Source organism: Buceros rhinoceros, unplaced genomic scaffold (assembly GCF_000710305.1).
Source record: "Buceros rhinoceros silvestris isolate BGI_N320 unplaced genomic scaffold, ASM71030v1 scaffold7104, whole genome shotgun sequence".
NCBI lineage: Eukaryota > Metazoa > Chordata > Aves > Bucerotiformes > Bucerotidae > Buceros > Buceros rhinoceros.
The window spans coordinates 32,787-38,881 of NW_010410004.1; positions in this window are offsets into that span (position 1 = coordinate 32,787).

Consider the following 6,095-nt stretch of genomic DNA (forward strand, 5'->3'; position numbering starts at 1 on the left):
TGTAGCTTCTCTTTACTACTCTTGGAAAAATGCATTTGTTCAGTTGTGTTACAGGTACACTTGAAAATATAAAGGAAATTACATTGTTGAACTCTGTTTATATGAAAAATGCACCATATTTCTATTCATATGGCAAATACTTCCCTTCTTCATATATCCAAAAACGGAAGCTAACTGCATACTTCTTAATTTGTAGATACAGTCACACATAAACTCCAAATAGAGTGCATCTCTGTAATGATCCCACCTGCACTCAGCTGGTCTCTGTGGCCACCAAGTTCCTTAGCTAAAGAAACACTATCTGAGACAACCTGTCAAGCCCTCTTGCCTCTGCCCGAGTCTCTACAGCCACTGACAACTTACAGGAACTAAATATGTTATTTTAGAAGCATACTACTTCTCACTGTGAAAAAATTGCACCAATAAATATATCTGAGGTACGTCTACTCTTGAAAGAAACTTGAAGAAGTTGCTTGAAAAACATCTGTGCTTATACTCCAGTAAAATCTTGTGCTTTGAACCAAACTGCTGCCTCCTTTGGGTTCAGGGTCCCCAAAATACCAAATGCTTTGAAGGACAGCATTTGACAGTTCCTCTTCTCTTGTTATCAAAGGAAGTACTTCTCTTTGAAGTGTTATAGAAACAAAGAGAGCACAGTACAGCCAATATACTGACAGCTAAAACCCTGAAAAATACACTAAAAAGTATGTAAATAAGCAATGGTTAATTTACAGAATGACAGAATAATAGGTTCTACAGAAGCTAAAGACATAAAAAGAACAGTGTTTAATCCATTGCTCATCATGTCACACTGTTTATTATTACTAACCACAGTATCCTCACCAAGGCTTTTTATCCAGGAAGATAGGCTGTGGTCACTGTTACAGCTGCAGGCACGAAACAGTAACCATACTTCCTGACACACAAGACCAGGATATTTACATTACAGTCACCGCTACAAAGCCCCAGATGAAACAGAGACGATTAAAAAAAATTTTTGTAAACCAAAAGAAACAATGCAAATAACCACGTGCCTATGGGTAGTGTCACAACATGTTCAAGTAACACATTAACAGATGACCTTATAAGACATCTTCTGAATTACTGCTAGTCAGCTAATTATTCACAGTTTGAGAGGATGAAAATCAACTATGTTGTCTCCAGTGGATTTAAATTGGAGTGATGCAGTTATCACCCATCTACTATCTTTCAGGTTTTCAAGGCCATCTTACTCAAAACTAAGATGAAAGAGAAATATGGGTATTGGAAAGATTGTAGCAGACATCTTAACAAAGATCAGCCTGTTTCTCCTGGGTTTACTCAGTGCAATAGAGGGCAAAAAGGAGTTCCACCAGAAAAAAAGAGTTACAGCCAGCCACCCATCAAGGGTCAACATACAAATAATTATTTGCAGTCACTGCCTTGACATTAGGACCATAAATTGTAATGGAAGCATTAAATACAGGTGTACCCACAAGGACAACAGAATGACTGCACCTGAGGTTACAGAACAGGTATGTTAACACTGACATCTAGCGTGAAAAGAACATCACCTTAGCAGGCTCACCGTCTTAATGCACACGTACATTCCAGTACCAACATTTCCATCTTCCTAAAATAAAGCTGTAACACCTAAGTAATAGGAACAAACTTCAAATACCGTTTGACTGCTTTTCTCATTTATTCTTTCAGTTCTTAAAACACGTTGTTCTGACATGCTGATCCTTACTGTGTGTTCCAGACGCTCCAGAAAGGAGGGGGTGGGGTGGGTTTAATCAAGCACCTCAAATTATTAGCTAAATTAACGTATATTTCAAAAATGACAATTGGAAAGACAGGCAGTGTGCTTTCACGCACAATTTGTGATTTGGACACTCATCTTTTTTAACATCAGTCCAACCTCTCCTTGCACAAGCACAGTAAAAAGAAGTAATGGGGATTTACATCAAGGGACTTCACAGGACCAAATGCCAGGAAATACCAGAAGAGAGCACATAGCTAACAGTAATTATTGAATTCCCTTGCAACACCTTGTTCAGTCTAAACCAGAGATGTTAACCCACATGGAAAAGGGACAGGAACTTTTCCTGGACTATTCCACCTGACATCCTCTCTTCTCAATTCAAAGACCTGATAACGTTTTCAAAGCTTCTCCTCCTTTTCACTCAAAAGCCATGGCTCACTTGGGAGTTCCTGTTACAGAACAGACTCCCTCTAAAAGCTGATTACGCGTATTTGTGTGGAAATACCCTGGAAACGCATGAAGGAGCTCAAGCAGACAAGCAGATCTCACCCACCCAAGCTAACAAAGAAAAGCTTGTGCAAATTTCAAACAATGCAAAAATGAAACACTTTTAAAGAACTTCTTCTGAAATGTAAATAACTTTGATATCAAACTGTGACATTCTGTTTTGCTATAGCAATTATACTTACTACTTGAAAATGACTGTAGGAAGGTACCATAAAAAAAAGAATGAAAGCAGAATCTAAAAGGCACAAAAATGAAAATGCCTCTGAATTGCTGACTTAGAGAGATGCTGATTCAGTTCCCCAAATACATAACAGAACTTCAATACACAAACAGACACAGCTCTGTAGACGTTTTTTTTCCTCCAGATATACCAAATTTTCAAAAAAGCCATTTAAGAGAATTATTACTATGCAAAAAACAATTTCATTTTATAGAGACTAAATAAAAAATAATACTCTTTCTAAATGAAACTACGTATCTGCTGAAATACTTGATTTGCAACATTCCTCAACACCAGTTTTTGCTTTTTTTCAGAAATTTGCATTTCTGAAAAAGATACTGTAGCTCAAAAGGAAGCCCCAGACATGATGGGAAGGTTACTAAAGGAGGTGCTATGGCTTATTTTTAGGCAGACTAGATTGTAATACTCTCTCTTGGCTGAAAGCCAGTATCAAAAATGTATCATTCTACCAGGAAAGTAATGATTTTCTGCTCGAGTCTTAAACTCACTAGGATCTATTAGCAAAAACTCTTGAACTGTTCTTTAAATGACCTAAAGAGGCAGCAATCAAACGTTGGGGCCTAATTCTCTATTTTTTGTATACGCAGTCCTTACAAGCCATTTCAGGTAGGTAGTAGTCACTTGATTGAAAGGGACCCTGCTGTGATTAGTGGAAGGTGCAGGATTTGAAACAAAGGAAGCAAAGATGCATGCATTAGCTTCTGATCCGAAAAACCAAACCCAAAGGGTGCCATTCTCAAACCTGAAAATAAAATTTCTGACATGGCAATATCTGTCCTTTTCATCTTCAGAATCAATTCCTTTGTCATGTGTTTCTAGCAGACCTTAAAATTAACATAGATCTGTTTATATTCTCCCCTGTACTTTTGTAACAGAATCATCAATGTCAGCAGAGCACATGAAATTCATGGTGTTACACCAAGGGCAGAGTCTGGCGGCTCTCAGCGTATGGAAAATCAGAGCCAGAACAATTATTTTTTCTAACAGGTATATGGAAACAGATGGAAAAGGGAAGATTAGTCACATGTTTTGACAGTTCTGCTTCCTTTTAAAACAGCGAGCAAAGACTTCATTTCTGAGTTGTCAGCTCTTGGCTGAAACAATTAGCCCATGGCTACAGCCAACAGGACTATCAGTAAACTTGATACTCACCTCCTGCAGGATACTTAGCAACTTTTTTCACTGCTCTGTTTGTACAGGATTTGTTCACGTTCAGCCATATAAACTACACACCTGTACATTACAACACAACTGGCACCATCCTGTGCTACATTTTAGAGAAGCCTTACATCAAAATGAGTTTAGGTGTAAAAACTTGCTTGAACTGGCAATATTTCTGTTTTGCGTGGTGCTGAATCCTGCAACTGCTCACCAGTTCTGTCTCCTTCACATCTCCTCCAGAGATAGCTATGCTCACTGCAATTACGCTGTGCCATTCACAGCAATAATAAAATAAAATTCATAAAGAGAGATGTCAGAGTACAAAAGACTCAAATACTCAAATTCTTACTCTGTAAATTGAAATATAACAACTGCAGAGGAAAAATATCACCAACTTCATCACTATGAAATTCCGGTATAAGATGTTGTTTTGTGTTTTATGTGTGGAGCCTTTCTTCAGTGACCTGGCATTACAAATACTTTTGACAGAAACCTGGAGCCCATTTTTCATGGGAAAACTGCCTAAATTAATAAGCCAATTTAAGTTTGTTTTGGTTGGGATTGAGGAAGAGCAGGCTGTTTGTTTGATGGAAAGTTGCTGAGGAAATGAATTTGTAGCCATAGATCTTCTAAAAATAAACCACTATTTTTTCACTCTGCATTTTAGATATAAAGAATATATTCGCACATATATATACAGGGAGAGTATCATAGATTCAGACATATATGATCTAAACATAAACGTTTATAGATCTTACAAAGTTCGGAGCACAGGGTGGGAAGAAGGAAGAAATGCACTCCCATCTCTTTAGCTGCCTCAGTCTTTCAAGAGTGTGAATATGAACACACTCGCTGACTTCTGACCTTAATCAACCTCATATTCCTAAAAAATGTATTTTTTCATGTCTTTGTTATTAAACTTATAATATTATTATAAAGCATTTGAAATCTAAAACTAGAAATTCCACATATGCTGAATTATCTACAGCTGAAGTATCAACATAGAACTAGATAATCCCCAAGATTTTTCATTTTCAGTTTTGGACAGAAATCTAAATTTAGGAACAGTCTTTTTTTCACTGCCAAAACGATTCTGATTCAACTATGTGCTAATAACGTCTATGCATTGTTAATAGAGAAACATGTAAAAGAGAGTATGAATATGAAATTCCATGAATTTATTAAAATTCAATTATTTCTTACTGTAGGATATCCTGGTTGGAATTAGAACAGAACTAATTCTGTTCAGTGATTTTACTCTCCAGCTCAGCCTCTTCTAAGTTAATGGCATATTTTTGCAGACAGTGTCTGCTTCTAGCAGTGATAACACTTGATGTTGACAGTTACTGCCAGGGGTTGGGGTGCAGAAAGGCTCTGGCTTGTACTTGCTCCTGAGCAGACCAAGGTCACTGCTCAATCCTGTGTCCCACGGTGGGGGTGCAGTAAGTGAGAGGCTGCACCTGTGGGGAGGAGCAGACAGGACAGGTGACCCTGAACTGACCAACAAGGTGTTCCACCCCATAGACGTCATATTCAGTACCAAGCTGAGGGACCAGGAGGGACTCTCTTTCTTGCCCTCTTCTCCAGTGGCTGGTGTCCAAGGAGGACTCTGTCCATTCTGCCTTCAATCCCAATCTGTGTATCCCTGAATCCAGTTCCAGAATCCAGCTCCTGAATCTGGTTCCCACCTGCCACTGAGTCCAACCTGGGCCTTCCCCCCCCCCCTGCCACTGAGTCCAGCCTGGAACTTCTGCAATGCCTGTCCACAGCATTAGTGGTGACAGTGATGTGGTTGCCAGCAGGGGGGTTGAGTTTGATACTGGATATATTTGTATATATTTAATTTTATTGTTGTTATTTTCATTAAAGCAGATTTCTTTTCCAATCCATAAGTCTCTCTCACTTAGTCCATTCTTCTTTTCCCCTCTTTGGGAATGGGGGGAAGTGAGGGGGAAATAGAGAGGGCCTGTCATTCTTCTAGTGGCCGGCCCACCCCTAACCCGTGACAAGCCAAGGGCAATCTCAAAACCAATTACGTACTACTTGGTGCCAAATGTATTCTACTTTAATGACAGTGCCAAAACCATTAACATCTTCATCCTGCAAGCTCAAGTATATGCTATCCAAAAACTAAGTTTATGAAAGATCATGGCTAAAAAGGGCTTTGAGGCAGAAGAGGCCGTGTCAGATTACCTGGAAAATACCTATTTGTCATTTGAAAACACTGGCAATTGCACAGAGAAGTAGAAAGTTGAACCAGCTCTGCTGAACATAACTGGCCACAAATCTGGCTACATACTGCGGCCAGGAACCAACACTGAGCCAGAACTTGCCAGAGCTCCAGAATCCCTTTTGTAGAACAAGTAGCTTTCCTGGGGTGCTGCCACTGAAGTATTCCATGCTCTCCCTCTTCTCTACGGGTTGCTATTATTTTTCTTGGCT